The sequence below is a fragment of the Nelumbo lutea genome, chromosome 1, assembly GCF_056320005.1.
Source record: "Nelumbo lutea isolate HS-2025 chromosome 1, American lotus-T2T, whole genome shotgun sequence".
NCBI lineage: Eukaryota > Viridiplantae > Streptophyta > Magnoliopsida > Proteales > Nelumbonaceae > Nelumbo > Nelumbo lutea.
Genome location: NC_142684.1, coordinates 210,408,472 through 210,427,254, shown reverse-complemented (window position 1 = coordinate 210,427,254; position 18,783 = coordinate 210,408,472). Strand labels below are relative to the sequence as shown.

Sequence of the window (18,783 nt, the reverse complement as noted above, 5' to 3'; positions counted from 1 at the left end):
CCTTCAAACCCTTCTGCAGTTTGGCAGTTGAACTCTGAAGATCCGACCTGAATTACTCTGGCCAGGTAATCACGGATCTCTCTTTCGAAATTCACCGTCCATGCTCTGACTGAATCTTCTTCTTCCTCGCCTCCTCTTCCTCCTATTTTTGCACTAACTGAAATATGGTTTTATGTTTGCAGATCCGCTCCTACTCTATTTGGGATCGATCTACTTCTTCACTGCTACCATTAACGAGTTTTTCACACCAGTCAATCCAGGCAATCGGTGAGTATGGTTCATAGTTGATAATCTACTGATTAATTTGTTGTTATGATTAAATCGATCTGTGATAGTTCCTTGTACAAAGTTATTCTTCCAAATCTCTCCTAGTCAGTGAAGAAGACAATCTGGTATAGAAATTGTTCCTTGGTGGGAAGCATAGCCAACCATAAAGCTATTGTTAACAGAAAACAGCCTTAACGAGATATTCCATACCCTCTTTGTTGAATTTCTTCCAATTTTTATTTCTTTCAGCATTGTAATCACTAAATCAGAATGTGTCACATGAAAAGTTTAATTGCTTGAATCTCAGTATGTCATTTCAGCTGGGCTAGACTAAATTGATTAAAATTTAGGTTATTTCAGAGGAATGGACGGTCTGTTATTTTATGGTGGTGATTTGGGAACAACTCATTGTTATTATGTATTCATTCAAATTGGTGGTTGTGATCTTTTTTTATTTTATTTTATTTATTGATCAATAAGTTGTGGTCTCATTATAGTTACTCATTGACTGTCCATTTCTATTTTTTTTTTTTTTTGTTTCTATGTTTTCTAATTTCTTTCAAGGAGACAGAAAATATACTGCATTGTTTTTAGAATTAATCAAAGCCATCTAATGAAGAACGAGTTGGGATTTAAACAAAAGAAATAGTACATCAGCCCATTCTTAATCTGTACAAGCTCTATAGACACAGGAATAGTACATCAGCCCATTTTCATTGTGGGGAGACAAGAAAAGATTCCAAGATTGTATAGGATTAAGCTTTTGCAGGAAAAAATAATATATATGTATTTTTTTTTCGTCTGAAGCAGGGCAGTATTTTTTCAGGTAACTGCAGCAGGAAAAGACTGATAAAAAGAAGAAATAAAAGCAAAAAAGAAAAAAGGAAAACATTAAAAGCTACGAGCAAGAGCCAAGAGAAAATAACCCAAAACAGAAAATGAAAAACACTGTTGGCCATGGAGGCAACTCTTCAATCTGTAACTGCTATCCTGTACCATAACAGCATTTTTTTTTTTGATAAATAAACCATAATAACTTTTTCACGGTAACTTTCAGAGACAGAGAGAATGTTTTTAGACCCAAAAGGATGGATCACACTTCCCAGCAGTATTTCAGTAATTCAGTCTGCTCTTTTATCCTATCTGTACCAAAAACCAGATAGAACCTTCAAAATCAAACAGCCGAGTTGAATTTATACACCGACCAATCCATGGCGTAACATTGATCAGCCTAGTTGAATTCTGGACTAAGCTTGAACCCGTCTAAGATTTTGTTACTGGATGGAGCAGGAAGCTTCATTGTGAATGGCATAGTATTACGAGAAGAACATTGAAAGATTCCAACTCCTCTGTGTCAGCTGATGTCCATCCATATAAGAGAGAAGCAGAAAAACTTTTTATATGTTAATGGGGTTCCATGCAACATTGTATTGTATAAAGTGTCTTATTGAGAATCTCTCTCTGTCTGTGGATTCCCTTCTCTTTTGGGTTACTTTTGTGCAGCTTTCGATATCCACATTCTTCCTCCCCCAGCCCCAACCCCCAATCCCAATCCCTGGCAGTGAGCTTCAAACCTCAAAACTAAAGTTACAAACAAAAGCTTTCCCTGCTGTCTCACAGTGCCACAGAAGTGCCCATTTATATATCAGAATCTTTTGATATAATTTGCTTGTACATAATGAATTCAATCCAGCCAGGTTGAATCATGAGTGGAATCAGGTGGGGCATGATATTTCACGTAGTATCATGATGATGTTGATCATAAGGTAGAGATGATAGACCCGGTGTAATGCACATTTGTCTTTTATAGTCTAAAACAGATCTGCCAAACTACTTTATACATAAAAGTTCTAACCGGGTCTATCATGCCTTCCTTCTAGTAGGGGTGTCAATTCGTTTGGGCTTTGCTTATTGTCAGAGAAATTGAGTGTTAAGATGATATAATTCTGATGAATACTCTAATCGGATTTTTCTACAGATTATTTCTGTTTTTTTTTTTTTTTTTCTTGCATGGAATAGTCTAGCCGCATCTTCTTCCTGGAAGCTGGAAATGTCAGAGACATGCCTATCCATACCGGTTGTCCTAAATTTACCATGATTTTCTTTTATTTTAAATTTCCCCAAAGCATTTCTCTCCGGTAGAATTCTAGTTGCAAATGGAATCTGTTCATTTTCAAATCTGCATGTTATGTGGTTTTGGTGTTTCTGTCTCTGTCAAGTGTCAGCAGCGAGTGAGAGAGTCTTTGGGGGAAGTTTCAGAGATTATCAGCAAAGGGAGGTTTTAGATAATTTCTTTAAAAAAATCTTTATATTTTAAATGATTATTTATTATCAATCTATTATGATGCCAACTGACATGTTCTCTGGCTGGTTGAATGGATGTGTTGGATTTTCAAGCTTGAGTTCTCTTTACCATTATTAGAGTAAAAGAAAACATGCCAATTTCAAAGTTAAAATGATGCTAACCAGAACAATAGGAAATTCTTTTGATCTCAAAAGACTTTCTATTCAAGGTAGAAATCAGTGGGTTGGGTCACTGATATTACTCACAGCCAATGACCCAGTAATTGAGATGGTCACTTGGCATTTTAGGTATAAGGGGCCATTTATTAACAGCCGAAATGGCTGAACTGAAACAATAAATAATCAATCCAATTCTAGCCATAGTCATTAAGGAAACAATAAGTCCATTATTTCCACATCAGCTTGTTCTCTTTCGCTTCTCAACCCCTTGAGAATTTTGTGGCTTTTTATTTAAAAAAATAAAGAAAATCAGAAAGGGTTACTTAAAACATTCAGTTTCCTTAATTTTTATTAGGAAACTGAATACAATCACTCCCTAAGGCAGGGTATGATTCAATTTAGATCTCTACCCACAGGATACTACAGCTGTACATTTTTAACATTTTGAGTATAGTCATAAGCTGGTAAGAGGAGCCACCTGAGTGTAGAAAATAGTTCTTGGAATGGCTGACTTAGCTGGGCAGAGGAACTCCATCTGGAGGTAGGAAAATCTTCTGTAGGAGGTTCAAACTGTCAGAGAGGTCTCCTTGGTTGTAACTCTCAAATGAGTATGAGTTAGCTCTATATCTAAGCTGAATATCTGAAGGAATAAACTGGACTTGGTCCTGGGATTTCATGTATAAGTTTGTATTGTATTCTATCACTGTTTGTGGTGTTTTAATCATGTTACATGTAATTTAGCAGTAAAAGGGGCCAGTGCTTGATACAATGGTAAAATTTCACACTGACAAGCATGGAGAAGCAGATTTGAATCTAATAGAAGCCACTTCGGCAAAAAATGCCAATGATTTGGTCCTTATCTGGTTGACCCCTCCTGAGACCCCAGATAGCTAGGACCAAAGTGGAATTTAAAACCTGAGTTCTAATTTACTAAATGATATCATGAGAGTCTGTCTATGGGCTTAAATCTTGAATTTCCTAGTCTTTATTGGGATCCTACTCACTGCTGCTTCTGCTCCTGGATGGGTTTTTTCAGAGGCCGCTTTGATATGTCATCATCATCATCATCCTTGCCTTATCCCAAGTTCCAAAGCATATGGAGTCGGCTACATGAACATGGCACTGAATAGAGTGAAATGATGGAATATAGATCATACATGCAGCTGACCCAGAAGGTTGGAATAAGGCTTTGTTGAGTTCAGTTGAATTTATACATGGAAAGGTGGGAGGGATTACTATTACTTGGTTTATGCATTTTGTAATGTTTTGAACTGGTCTGTTTTTGAAGAATTTTGCTATTCTTACTTTTGGAATATGCTATTTGTACATTTTCCTAGAGCTTCTTTGAAATTGTTTATTTTTTGGGGTAATATAGTTTAAGTTGTGTGTGTAGATTAAGGAGAACAAATCTTCATGGTTGGTCAGGAGTACCGTATGGTAATGGTAGATGAAAAGTACTGGCATCCAATGCCTGATGAGTAACATACAACTAGGTCTAACAGTCTCCTGTGAAGCTAAAGGCACATATGCATATTATTCTCAAATTCAGCATCCAAAAACTTAAATTTCTTATTTTTGTTATGGCTTCACCGCAATGTTGTCTGCTGTCTACCATTAGGGATTGCAATCAGAACTATGAATTTTGAAGGGCTCAACAGAGGAACATCACACCTGAAATAGCTATCCCTCTTTAACTCTCTTAAACAACACATTATGCCACGTGCTAAAAGACAAAGATGGGGAGTTAACAGATGGGAAGTTTTTGTCCGCTGATGTTATCTATGAGGGGATGTAAAGTCCAAGTCCAATTTGAAAAGTGAGGGTAAATCTTGAACTTTAAGAGATTGGTAAAGTATGATAAAAAAAAAAGAGATTGGTAAAGTATGAAATGCCTGGAGAGTGCATACAAGGCTATATAAAAAATCTAATCAAAAGAAATATTGAACTTTAAGAGAACGCTTTCCTTTTCAACACTGCCTTTGTAGAATCAGCTTTACCAATCGGTCCACTATAAACCCAGCAGATGTTCCCGTTTTCATCTCTTGAAGCTCTCCCAATGCTAGCAATACCAGGGCTACCTGAGAAACTTCCGTCAAAGCTTAGTCCAAGCTCCTTTCCTTCTTAGAGATAGAACCCTGGAGATGTGTGGGGAGGATGGAGAGGAGAACAGAAAGGTTTTTGATGAAGGCTGGGTAGATTGTACCGAAGATGCACACGGAGGAAGATCTAGAAAGCCAGTATAGTATAGGCAGTGCAGAGTTCGATAAGGTGGCAGAGGAAGAGATCACCACAACTCTTAACTTGGAAACTCTGTTTCAAGAAGTGCAAGCTGGGGGAACCTCTTTATTATGCCAGTAAAGAGCTAAGCACTCAAAACAGTGTGGAACATCTCCTTTCTGCTGTTGGTGATAAGCCTGACTCGTTCTCAGAAGTCGCAATATCCCAATGTTTTGGTTGTTCAGGAAATCGGTAATGAAGTATCTGAGACTTTTCAGAAGCAAAACGGAAGTACAAAAAATAGGAACAAACAAGACTGAGAGAAGTGATCTCTGATTAATAGAGGCGGCGGAAAGGCTTTTTTGCCAGAACCGAACCAAGGAGTTATTTTTTCAACCGCAGGGTCCGACATGTTTTGCTTCTAATTCTAGCAATCCCATTCTTCCTCAAATCAACCCAGTAATTGTCTTTTTCGATTTGTAATACTAATGTTTGCTCTTTATCCTATGTGCCAAATACAGATCAAAGTCTAGAGGCTGCTACCCGTGAAGGTGGGGATGGGGCAAGAGATGGCAGTGGAGATAGGGAGGGTCAGGAGGGTGAGATAGGAAATGAGGAAGAAGCAAAAGGAAATAAAAGAATTCTGGAAATTCTTGAATGCTTGTTAAAGGAAGTAGTTGGGAGCAATAAACAAAAGGAAGGGCCAAAGGGAATTAGAATAGAAGAAATTAAGGAGAATCTAGACAAAGGTTAGGAATTAGAACAAGGAGGGAGGAATAAAAAGTCAAAAGAAAGAGAGTTGACTAGTGAGGATTCCGTGGCATCTTTTGTGCAGAAGTTGGGATGTATAGTAAAAAGTCCAAATGACTTAAAAATGTTTCTACAAAAAAAGGGAGAAGAAACTAAGGCTAAAAGGAAAAAATTAAGTGAAGTGGAAAAATTGATGAAGGATGTGGAAGGAGGTAGTAGTCTTGGTATTAAAAGGGACAAGAGGAAAGTGAATAAGTGAGGGTAAGAGGAATAAGGGGTCAAGGAGTATAGCGAAATGAAGATCATAAGTCAGAACGTCAAAGGGCTAGGAAATGCTAGGAGGAGAGCAGTAATAATAGATGCCATTAAGAAAGACCTGGATGTAGTTCTCTTTTAGGAGACTAAAAGAATAGATTTTGATATGAAGTGGGTAAGAAGTGTTTGGAGAGGTAGGGGGATGAGGAAGCTCCGGGGGGAACCCGGGGTAACGGCTCCGAAGCTTAAGTTAGAATCCTTCAAAGGCAAGATAAAACCAGATAGCGCAAAGTTTGCATACCTTGTTTGTTGGGGGCAGGGGTTCTTATAATCACTTCGCGTGCTCGCTCCGAGGCCCTTGTCAGGTCGGGTATGATTACCCTTGCGTTTGTCAATTCGGCCGTCGTCCTTTCTGCTGGGATAGAACCGTCACTGCCTAACCGTCTCTCTAACTGGAGATGGCGGTGTCAGTGGCGGTGGCAGGTGGCCGTTTAGAGTGCGACCGCCAAGCGTCAGATCCCAAGTCAGTCAGGTGCGGCGCCCTCGGGTACGGACTTCCTCAGTGTTAGGCATGGTACGACTTGTTTGGTTTTGGTGCCCAGAAGGTGAGGTATATCCCGAACTGTTACAAGGTTGGCCAGTTCGGCGAGGTATATCCCGAATTGAATGTAGGCCAATTCGGATTACTTTCTGGTTTTGGTGAGTTCGGGCCTCCAGTAGGGAGTTCGGCCCGCTGGTGTCCCCTTGGTGTTCACGCCTTAGGCTTGTTTTTTTGCCGAGCAGTTGTTTTTGCCACGTGTCGCATAACTGTGAAGTCGGGCCAAATCTTCCTTCATCAATTGCCCCCCACTCCTCGCGCCAAGGGTCTTGCCCTGGTGCGGGGAGTTTCGCGAGGTGGTAGGTGGATTTGTCCCGTCCTTCGAATCTTGACTGCGCGAGTTGCTTTTGCCAGGGTTCTTCGGTTTCCGAGAAGGCGGGAAACGTGCCTACTAATAAATGTTGATGGTTGTGACAGTGCGCGTTTTAAATTTCAAAAATTCACGCCGCTGGGACGTGACAGCGGGTCATTTAATCTTGAAAAAAGCGTGCCACTGCTGTACGTGCGCTGGCGGCTCAGGGAGACGTGCAGCGGTCAGTTTCAAAAAGACGTGTGTTGGCGCGACGTCGGTTTCAAGAAGACGTGTGTTGACGTTTTGCTCTTTTCGGAAAGACATGCGCCAATCACGTCTCGACCTCATGGGACGTGCGGTCAGCGCAAATGTGGGCCGTTGGATCGTCTTTGATCTGCACGGTCGGTTCTTGGTTATTGTAGCTATAAATAGTGGGGGACCCCAGTCGATTTGTCACTTCTGCGGTTTGCCTACTGAGCTCGCGTCCAACTTTTCAGCTCGCGTCCAAGTTTTTTCAGCTCGCGTCTAGGCTGGTTACATAGCCTCTAAGGTTTTTTGGCTTGTTCCCGTATCCGAAGCCTTCAAAACTTTCTTCCGGTGAGTACCTTCCTGAATCCACCTCTTTTCCTCAATGTCTACCTTTGATAGCTCAGACGACTCTTCAAGTAGGACTGACGTAGGTTCTACAAACCGAGTCGTATCCCCCGACTGCCTCAGTGATCCTGAGGTGGAACTCGAGGACTATGAACCAGTAGGCTGAGCCGCTTCAGGCAGTTTGGCGTCTACCTCTCACCGAGGTCGAATGCTAGATAGGTTTGGTCCATCGACCATGACGCCTGAGGGGCTGCAATCTATACTTATGTCTTACAATCTTCTTGAGGGGTATACATATTTTATTCCTTCGGGTAGCTTTCCTTGGGAACACGGTCCTGATGAGATCGTGATTTTTTGAGAGCAGCTCGCTGCAGGGTTGCGACTTCCTTTCCACCCCCTTCTCGTCGAAGTCATAAACCACTTCGGTGTCACCATTGGCCAACTTCATCCGAACTCTATTCGGAATCTGGTGGGGACAATTTTCCTTTTTTGCGAGCAGAATTTCCCTTTAGACTTAGAGATATTCTCCTCCATCTTGATGCTCAAGAGACAGGCGGGTTCTCTTCCTGGGGGAAGACGGGCGTATTACCTTTCTCCTCACCCGGGCTTTAAGCTTCTGCACGATCTTCCTAATAAGGTCCTGGCATGGAAGCGAGACTACTTCGGTGTGCGAAGTGCACAAGGATGGCCCTTTCAGACCGGGTGGGGTGAGGCCGCTCCTGATTCAGGTGTTACTCTTGACAAAGAGACTGTGAAGGGCCTTCGGCAATGGGCACAACAATGTTTAAAGTGCCATCACTACTTAACAGAGGCCAAGTTTATTGCGGCCAGCCTGAGTTCGGGTAGGTTTCTAGTTATGCGATTTATTGCTTGCTTTATTCCTTCATTTTTTCTGATGTCAAACTCATTTCTACAGGTGTGATGGACGCGGAGAGAACTCGTGGGGGGCGTCTGTTCCAAGGTATGAAGAGGAGGAAGCGGGTCGCCAAGCGAACTCGTACCGAGCTGCCCCCGGATGAGGAGCCTCAAGTTCCAGACCACACGCCAGAGGATCTGCCCAGGGAGCCCGAGGTGACTCCACCGATGCATGAAGCTGCCGGGGCGCCTTACGCTAAGACCACTTATACGGGCGCTCCTGCATACTCAAGTGCTCCTGCTCACTCTGGGTCCGCTCATACGCGGGCTGGGCCCTCGGGTTCGGGAGCTCAAGGGGAGTTCAGGAGCGTGTTGACACCGAACTACGCTCTTCAGAAGAGTAGGAAGGCTACTTTCCCTGAGGAGATCGCGGCGTGGACCGATCTTCCTTTGAATCAGGTCGCCTGCCGCGCCGTAACACATGCTATGGTGGTAAGTCAGATTTCGTCTGCCTTTTTCATTTTCTATCGCTTTTGCTATTATTGCTCACTTGTTTCTTTTGGTAGGTGAATTCTTCAATTCATGCCTTAGCAGCCCAAGTGGAGAGGAGCTCGTGACAGGCGCGAGCTGCTGAGGCTGCCGCCCATGTTGCTGAAGAGGCTTTCCGTGCTGCAAAGGCGAATACCCGAGCTGCTGAGGTGGCCGCTTATGCTGCCGAAGAGGCTGCTCGCGTCGCAATGGCCAGGCAGGCAAGGTCTCAGCGTGATGCCGAGGCCATGGGGGTAGTTGTCAAGCACATGACGGACTTGAAGTTGGATTTGCAGCATCAAGTCGATTATCTTCAGGAGGACATCAGGGAGAAAACACAGATTTTTTCCCAAGGCATTGAAGACGCCAAGAAGAAGGCCGTTGAAGACTACATTGCCTCTCCGCGTTTTGACGATCTGATGGTGGATTCTTACAGAAGGGGGTTCAAACTGAGCAGGTGGATGATCCGGAACACATACCCCGACCTCGATGTTAGTGCCATATCCACTTCGCGTATAACTCAGGAGATGGCCAATGCTGCTGATGGTGAGCCGGACTCTGAAGGAGAGGCAGGGGCCTTCGGGTGTTGTTGAAGTGCCTTCTGATGGCGAAGAAGTAGCTCCGAGCATGTAAAGATATTCTTTTTTTTTTTTTGTAAGTCCCTTCTGATGGCCAATGTACTCCTGTTTCTTGCAACGGAATAGATAATCTTTTTGCCCGTGTTCCTTTTCCCCGAACTGATTCTTTGTCGAACTGAATATGCCACTTTCTTGTCCGGGTTATTATACTTCCGCGACCTGTTTTGCCGCGAAGGCTTTTGCAGCGAACTGATTTTTTGCCGAGCTAATAATATGCCCGATTTTTCTTTGCTTGTTTACGCCGAGGTTCCTCTTGGCTCTGCATCGTGGCCCATAGGACCTGATTTCGTCCACTTCGCTTGGCGGTTTATAGGTAGTATCGCCTTAAGTTCACAATGTTCCACGCTCGAGGTACTTGTTTGCCTTCCAAGGTTTCGAGTCCATATGCCCCCCCGAGCGCTCTCTTTACTTTATAGGGCCCTTCCCAGTTTGGTCCAAGTTTGCCCACGCCGGGTTCGGGCACCATAATCTTACAAAGGACTAGGTCACCGATTCGGAAGTTTCGTTGCTTTACTCTGGCATTGTAGTAGCGAGCTACCTGCTGCTGGTATGTCGCTGTCCGGATATGCGCGAGGTCCCTTACCTCGTCCAATAGGTCAAGGTTGGTACGTAACTCATCTCCGTTCGTCCGATCGTCGTATGTTTCTAGTCGCAATGTTGGTACTTCGATTTTCGCCGGGATCACTGCTTCAGTGCCGTAGGTGAGGTTGAAGGGGGTTTCTCCCGTGGTGGTTTTTTTTGTAGTTCGATGAGCCCACAAGACACTTGGTAGCTCTTCGGCCCACAATCCCTTAGCTCGATCTAGACGTGCTTTCAGTCCGCGTAGGATGGCTCTGTTCATTACTTCCGTCTGACCATTTGCCTGCGGGTGCGCGACTGATGTGAAGTTTTTCCGAATCCCCATGTTCTGGCACCACTCTTGGAACTTGATATCCTCGAACTGCTTGCCGTTGTCGGAAATTAGTACCCGAGGTAACTCAAAGCGACATACTATGTTCTTTCAAAAGAAGTTCTGTATGTTTCGGGCCGTAATAGTCGCCAGAGGTTCGGCTTCTATCCACTTCTTAAAGTAATCTACTGCAACAACTTGGAATTTTCTTCCACCTGTTGCTGGTGGGAATGGCCCCAGGAGGTCGATGCCCCATTGTGCAAAGGGCCACGGGCTGGCGAGGTATTTGAGGTCGGAGGCAGGTTGATGGTGGATATTGGTGTGCTTCTGACACTTGTCACATTTTCTGACGAACTCGACAACTTCTGCCTTCATCGTTGGCCAGTAGTATCCTTGTTGAAATGCTTTTTGGGCGAGTGCTCTGCCCCCCAAGTGTTCGCCGCACAGGCCTTCATGAGTGTCGCGGAGTACGAACTCGGCTTCGGCAAGTCGTAGGCAACGCAAGTAGGGGAGCGTGTAGGATCGTCGGTATAACCATTCGTCTATTATGACGTATTTGGCTACCTGGCGCTGCACCCTCTTGGCCGCATTGCGTTTTGCAGGGAGGGTTCCGTCTATCAAGAAGCTCGCGAGTGGGTCGATCCAGCTCAGCTCTGCTTCCAGGACGGGAGCGACCTCCTCTGCACCCCCGAGAATACTAGGCTGGGGTAAGTCCTCTATGTACACGGTTCTCATGTTGTTGTGACTTGTGCTGGCTAACCGGGACAGAGCGTCGGCCTCAGTGTTCTCTGACCTCAGGATTTGCCTGATGAAGTGTGACTGGAAGTTGAGTAGGGCCTCTTTTACTTTCGCCAAATATGCGATCATGGAGAGCTCGCGTGCTTCATACTCGCCCGTAACTTGGTTGACCACGAGCTAGGAATCGCTGCAGATGACCATGTGCTTTGCCTTTACCTTTCGCGCTAGGTCCAGCCCAGCTATCAGTGCTTCGTACTCTGCCTCGTTGTTGGATGCCGCGAACTCAAAGCGTAGTGCGTATTCTAATTTTGTGCCGCCCGGGCCGCATAAGACTATTCCAGCCCCGCTGCCTTGCTGGTTCGAGGAACCATCCACGTGAAGGATCCAGGGCTCCTCATCCCAGTTCGCGTTTCGCCTGACCAGGAGAGATGCCACACTGGCTGCTACTTCACGGGGTTCAGACTCTATTGGCTCGGGAGCTCCGGGTTCACCCGAACTGGGGACCTCGGGCTCGACCTGTAGGGCTTCGTGGTTGAAAGTGCACTCGGTGATAAAATCTGCCAAAGCTTGGGCCTTAATAGCAGTTCTTGGCTTGTACCGGAGGTCGTACTCGCTGAGTTCGATGGCCCATTTCGTCAGTCGATCGAAAACCTCGGGTTTGAGTAAAACTTGTCTTAGAGGTTTGTCAGTTAGGACGATGACGGTGTGAGCCTGGAAGTATGGGCGGAGTTTCCAAGCTGCTGTCACCAATGCGTATGCTAGCTTTTCTATCTGCGGGTACCTTGTCTCTGCTCCCTGCAAAATTTTACTAACATAATAGATGGGTCGCTGGACCCGGTCTGTTTCTTTTATTAGTACCGAACTGACCACCTCGTCGCTTGCCGAGAGGTACAGTTCTAAGACCTCGCCCTCCTCAAGCCAGGCTAAGGTCGGCACACTAGCGAGGTAACCTTTTAGCTCGTCAAACGCGGGCTGGCAGTTCTGGGTCCACTCGAACCCTTTGCCTTTGATGGCTTTGAAGAAAGGTAGGCAGCGGTCTGCTGATTTAGACATGAAGCGGCTTAGAGCGGCTATACGGCCGTTTAGCCCCTGAACTTCTTTTACTTTCCGAGGTGGTCTCATATCTAGAATGGCTTTTATCTTGTCCGGGTTGGCCTCAATACCGCGCTGATTGACAATGTAGCCTAGGAATTTGCCCGAGGTGACGCCGAAGACACATTTGTTGGGGTTCAATTTCATGCTAAATTGACGCAGGATTTGGAAGACAAAATCTAAGTCTTGTATTAATTATTGTGAAAACTGTCTTGACGACCATGTCGTCTACATAGCACTCTATCTTCGGGCCAATCAGGGGCCGAAACAGCCTATTTACAAGTCTTTGGAAGGTCGCCCTGGCATTTTTTAATCTGAAGGGCATGACCTTGTAGCAATATAGGCCGAACTCGGTTATGAAGCTGGTCTTTTCCTCATCGGATTGGTCCATACAGATTTGGTTGTAGCCCGAGTAGGCGTCCAGGAAGCTTAGCAACTCATGTCCCGAGGTCGCGTCCATTAGGCGGTCAATTCTGGGGAGGGGGAAGCAATCTTTCGGGCAAGCTCGGTTCAGGTTGGTGTAGTCGACGCACATGCGCCACTTACCGTTCGCCTTTTTTACCAGCACCGGGTTGGCCACCCAGCTCGGGTAATGGACTTCCCTTATGAAGTTTGTTGCGAGGAGCTTCTCGACCTCCTCGTCGACCGCCCTCCAGCGTTCTAGGGCTAAGTTGCGTTTCTTTTATCTAACGGGTCTGACTACAGGGTCAGTATTAAGTTGGTGAGTTATCAGGCCGGGGCTAATGCCGGGCATGTCAGCCGCGGACTAGGCAAAAATATCTAAATTTTGAAGTAAAAAACTCACCAGTTCGGTTCGTAGGGGTTCCTCAACGGAAGCTCCGATCTGAAGTGTGCGAGCTGGGTCCGTAGCCGAAGTCGGGATTGCGACCGTTTCCTCTGTGGGCGAAGCTCGTTCCTCACCTTGCTCCGCAGGCCGCTCTAGTTCGAGGTCGTCGGCAGCCTTGGTTTTTCCCTTCAGGGCGGCAACATAACATTTGCGGGACTCGAGCTGGTCGCCCCGCGCTACCCCCACACCGAAGTCCGTAGAGAACTTCATGGCCAAATAGTAGGTGGAGACCACCGCCCGTAGGATATGCGTGATCGGCCGCCCTATTATGGCATTGTATGGGGAGGGGGTCGCGACCACCAGGAAATCATGGTTGAGTCTGACCGCACAAGGCCATGTGCCGACTTCCACAAGTACTGTTATTTTTCCGAGGGGCCTGACTTCCTCTCCACTGAAACCCACCAGGGGAGTGTTCGCGGGCTTCAGCTCGCTCCTCTGTAACTGTAGCTAGTCAGATGCTGGTTTAAAGAGGATGTCTGCTAAGCTGCCCGAATCTACGAGTACGCGTCTGACCTCGAAGTCGCTGATCCTTAGTTTAATGACAAGCGCATCATCATGGGGGTAGTGGACCCCTCGCGCGTCGTCCTTCGTGAAGAAGATTGGTTCTTCGGTCTTTGGTCTCTTTGGGGGGTTTCGTTCCTCGAGGGCCGCTGCCGAGGTACACCCTGCTACCACCGAACCTCCCACAATTACATGGATGGTTCCCCGAACTGGCCTCTCTTCCGGAGGCTGTCGCTGCAACGGTTCAGCAGGTCTGCCGCTAGACTCGGGGGCATCCTTTTCGTGCTCCCCTTGCCGACCTGTCTTATTATTATTGTTGTGCTGTACAAAGTTTCTCAAGTATCCGCGATGGATGAGCCCCTCTATCTCATCCCGGAGATTATTACACTGTTCGGTACTATAACCATGGTCTCTATGGAAACTACAATATAAATTCTTATTTCTCTCGTTCGGATTTCCCTTTAGGCAAGGTGGCCACTTCACGTATGGGGCGTCCTTGATCGTCATTAAGATCTCGGTCCGCCTTGTGTTTAACGGCGTGTAATTCATCCGAACTACTAGGGGAGCTCGGAACGACTGGTTCGGCTTCGGCTCCCGGGCCGGGTTTTTCCTGTCGACTGGGTTGGAGGGCTCGCCTTTCCTCTTTCTTTTCTCGTTCCCGCCTTCGGTTTGTTGGTTGATTTCTTCCTCTGTCCTCATGAACTTGTCTGCGAGCTTGAGGAATTCGGCCACGGTTGCGGGCTGGTTAGCTGCCATGTGCCATTTGAATTCTTTGTGCGTTACCCCTCTTTTGGCCGCCGCGAGCTGCACCGCGGGGTCCAACCGCGGTATCTGCAAGCATGCTTCATAGAATCGCTTGATGTAGCCTCGGATGGATTCTCCTTCCCTTTGGACTACTCCGAAGATGCTTTCCTCTGTTTTGGGGCACCGTTTGCTGGTGACAAAGTGTGCGGTGAAGACCTGCACGAACTGGGCCCAGCTCTTTATCGACCCGGGGGCCAGGTTCCTGTACCAAGTGCGGGCTACCCCCCTGAGGGTGGTGGTGAAGGCCACACACATGCACGATTCGCTAGCCCTGGCGAGGTGCATTTGGGACTGGAAAGCGTCAACGTGGTCGTTGGGGTCGAAGGACCCGTCGTACTTGTCCAGAGGTGGGAGCTTGAAATTTCTGGGTAAGGGGACCACCAGGAGTTCTGATGCGACGGGGGAAGGAACCGAGAGAATCGGGACAGCTCCTACCTCATCCGAGCTCGTCTCTTCTTTGCCTTTGAGCTTTGGCAAGACACGGGTGGCGGTTCGGCGATTTCGCTGGCGCCTTCGTTGTTGAGTGGGCCTTGTACTGGCGCTGCTGGCCTCCATGTTGCCGAGCTCGATGGGCCTGGAATGCTGGTAGTCTACCGCCAGGGCGCCGAATCGGTTTTCCGTGAGCGGGAACTCGGGCTTGGAGCGTCGAGGTGCCGATCTCGCGGGCGAGGTTCCCGACCCACCTGTGAGCTACGAGGCGGGGATGATTTTTTTCTCTCTTCGGCTTGGGGACGAGGCCTGGCTGTTAGGGGGGTTCTGGGGCCGGGAGGCCTTTCCTTGGTGGGGGCGTCCATCCTGCAGGGAGGCCTTGACTGGCCTCGGAGCGGGGTGGCGAGGTGGAAGTAATGGTTGGTTTAGTGGCAGTTGGGGGAACTGCTGTTGATAGTGATACTGGGAGATGTTGTGTAGCACTTGGTGCTGGTGAAGCTGGTGCTACTAGAACTGTTGCATTTGGGCTTGCATTGCCCGCATGCACTGCATCAGGTCGTCCAACCGGTTTTGGCTGGCTGCTAGGGGGACGGCAGTCGGTTCAGTAAATGTTGTCTCAATAGGGGGCGGAAAGGGGATGCTTGTGGCGGGAAGGTTTACGGGTGCCATTGCTTGTGGCACATTCAAGCTGGGGATCCCATCCACCGAAAGGGGGATGGTGAACTGTCCAACGCACACCACGGGGACTTGAAGTTGTTCCCCGGTGGTGTTTGTCTCCGTGCCACGTCTGACGTTGCTGGAGGAGGCCATGAGTGTTGGGTTTTTTGAAGAAAAGGGGTTATGGAAGTTTGGAGGGAGGCTTTTTTGAAGCGTTCCCACAGACGGCGCTAATTGATGATGCGTGATCTGGCCGGTCATAGCTGTCAACGACCTTGCTTTTGAACTGAATAGCAAGGAACCTGAAACGGTGGAGATGAGGAAGCTCCGGGGGGAACCCGGTGTAACAGCTCCGAAGCTTAAGTTAGAATCCTTCAAAGGCAAGATAAAACCAGATAGCGCAAAGTTTGCATACCTTGTTTGTTGGGGGCAGGGGGCTCTTATAATCACTTCGCGCGCTCGCTCCGAGGCCCTTGTCAGGTCGGGTATGATTACCCTTGCGTTTGTCAATTCGGTCGTTGTCCTTTCTGCTGGTACAGAACCGTCACTGCCTAACCGTCTCTCTAACTGGAGATGGCGGTGTCAGTGGCGGTGGCAGGTGGCCGATTAGAGTGCGGCTGCCAAGCGTCAGATCCCAAGTCAGTCAGGTGCGGCGCCCTCGGGTATGGACTTCCTCAGTGTCAGGCATGGTACGACTTGTTTGGTTTTGGTGCCCAGAAGGTGATGCGGAGTGGTGAGCGAGGCGAAGTCTAGAGTTCGGAGGTATCTATAGGGCAGGTCAGTTCAGTGAGGTGTATCCCGAACTGTTACAAGGCAGGCCAGTTCGGCGAGGTATATCCTGAACTGTTACAAGGTTGGTCAGTTCGGCGAGGTATATCCCGAACTGAAGGTAGGCCAGTTCGGATTACTTTTTGGTTTTGGTGAGTTCGGGCCCCTAGTAGGGAGTTCGGTCCGCTGGTGTCCCCTTGGTGTTCACGCCTTAGGCTTGCTTTTTTACCGATGTGTTGTTTTTGCCACGTGTCGCATAACTGTGAGGTCGGGCCAAATCTTCCTTCATCACTTGTTAAAGGAAGTAGTTGGGAGCAATAAACAAAAGAAAGGGCCAAAGGGAATTAGAATAGAAGAAATTAAGGAGAATCTAGACAAAGGTTAGGAATTAGAACAAGGAGGGAGGAATAAAAAGTCAAAAGAAAGAGAGTTGATTGGTGAGGATTCCGTGGCATCTTTTGTGCAGAAGTTGGGATGTATAGTAAAAAGTCCAAATGACTTAAAAATGTTTCTACAAAAAAAGGGAGAAGAAACTAAGGCTAAAAGGAAAAAAATTAAGTGAAGTGGAAAGATTGATGAAGGATGTGGAAGGAGGTAGTAGTCTTGGTATTAAAAGGGACAAGAGGAAAGGGAATAAGTGAGGGTAAGAGGAATAAGGGGTCAAGGAGTATAGCGAAATGAAGATCATAAGTTGGAATGTCAAAGGGCTAGGAAATGCTAGGAGGAGAGCAGTAATAATAGATGCCATTAAGAAAGACCCGGATGTAGTTCTCTTTCAGGAGACTAAAAGAATAGATTTTGATATGAAGTGGGTAAGAAGTGTTTGGAGAGGTAGGGGGATTAATTGGCCATTTCTGCCCTCATAGGGGTCTGTAGGGGGTGTTGTGACAATGTAGAAGAAAGAAGTATTGGAGGGTAAGGAGGAGCTAATGGGCCAGTTTTCAGTTTTCCTAAAGTTTAGACAAGTGGAAGTTGGGTTTGAATGGGTGTTAACCAATGTCTATGGACTGAATGACTATAGAGAGAAGAGGCAACTATGGGAAGAATTGACTGATGATATAAGGGGATTGTGGGAAGGACCTTGGTGTTTAGAAGGTGAATTCAATGTAATCAGATTCTTGGAAGAAAGAAATAGTACTAGGCAGAGGTCAACCATGAGCATGAGAAAATTTAATCAATTTGTGGATGCCTATGGACCTAAGGAAATCCCATTGTCACAAAACTGTTTTACCTGGTCCAATCTCCAAGTGAACCCAATTTGTTTCAAGTTGGACAGGTTCTTGTTTTCAAATAACTGGAAAGAACATCAGGGAAGTTTAAATTCTAAACATTCCCAAGGGTGACATCCGATCACTGGCCTATACTAATTTGTAAGGAAGAGGTGAGAAATGTAGGCCCCACTCCTTTTAGATTTGAAAACATGTGGCTTGGACGCCTGGGTTTTATTAAGAAGGTCAAAGATTGGTGGCTTGAGAGTAATCCAACAGTGAAATGGAGTGGAATGAGGTTTCATAAAAAACTCCAACATCTAAAGGGTAGAATCAAGGAGTAGAATCTGTTAGAGTTTGGGAGACTAGAGGAAAGGAAACAAATGGTGATTGTTCAAATTGAGGCATTGGATAATAAGGAAGGGAGGGGATATTTTACAGAAGAGGATAAAGAGCAAAGATGGAATCTATGTAAACAATTAGAGGACTGTCTTTTGTAGGAGGAAATAAGTTGGAGACAAAAGTTAAGGTGTAAGTGGTTGAAATAGGGGGATAGAAATACCAAGTTTTTTAATGCAATGGCAAATGGAAGGAGGAGAACGAATTATATCTCAAGTTTGGAGATTGAAGGGGGCAACAATTTCCAATCAAAGTAAAATTGCAGGGACTTTTGCAAATCATTTTAGGTCTATCTTTAGAAGACCCCTAAACAATAGGGTTTGGATTGAAAGATTGGAACGACCTACGCTGAAGTTGGAGGAAAAGGAATGGCTGGAAAGGAAATTTGATTTGGAAGGAATAAAGGAAGTAGTGTTCTCTATGGATAGATCAAAGGCACCAGACCTTGATGGTTTTATGATGGTTTTTTATCAAGATTGTTGGGAGATTTTAAAAGAGGACTTAAGAATAGTATTTGATGAATTTTATTCTTGAGGAGTGATAAACCCGTGGCTGAATTCCACATTCGTTGCTTTAGTTCCCAAGAAAATGAATGTTAATCACCCAAGGGATTATAGGCCGATCAACTTGGTAAACAACCTTTATAAGATCATTGTCTCGCCCAAAATTATTACTCTTGGCTAAGTGATCGTTGAAACGTAGCTTTAGGTGTCGAATCCACGAAGAAGTTGATTAAACCAACAAAAGGAGTTATCACTAAGAGTGAATAACCTAGAAAAAATGATTTTCTAAAAATAAAAAGAAAGGAAAAAATATTTAAATAAAAGTAACGATGATTAAAGGATGAAAAGTAGTATTGTGATGAACAAGGCTTTGAGATTCACTTGATCGATTTGCTTAACTGGTTTCGACTTTGATTCCTATTTGTTACTAAATTGCAAGTTTCACATCCCAAACAAACAATTAGAAATATAACTTTGAAACCAATGACAAT

At 46.0% G+C, this 18,783-nt stretch overlaps 1 long non-coding RNA gene across 1 annotated transcript; it reads left to right on the top strand.

The window, feature by feature from the left end:
• The first annotated feature begins 127 nt into the window (after positions 1–127).
• On the top strand, positions 128–4,100 carry LOC148880775 (uncharacterized). The gene is made up of 2 exons (XR_016104650.1): positions 128–267; positions 3,767–4,100. It is a non-coding gene; the product is annotated as an uncharacterized LOC148880775 (long non-coding RNA).
• Positions 4,101–18,783: the final 14,683 nt, after the last annotated feature.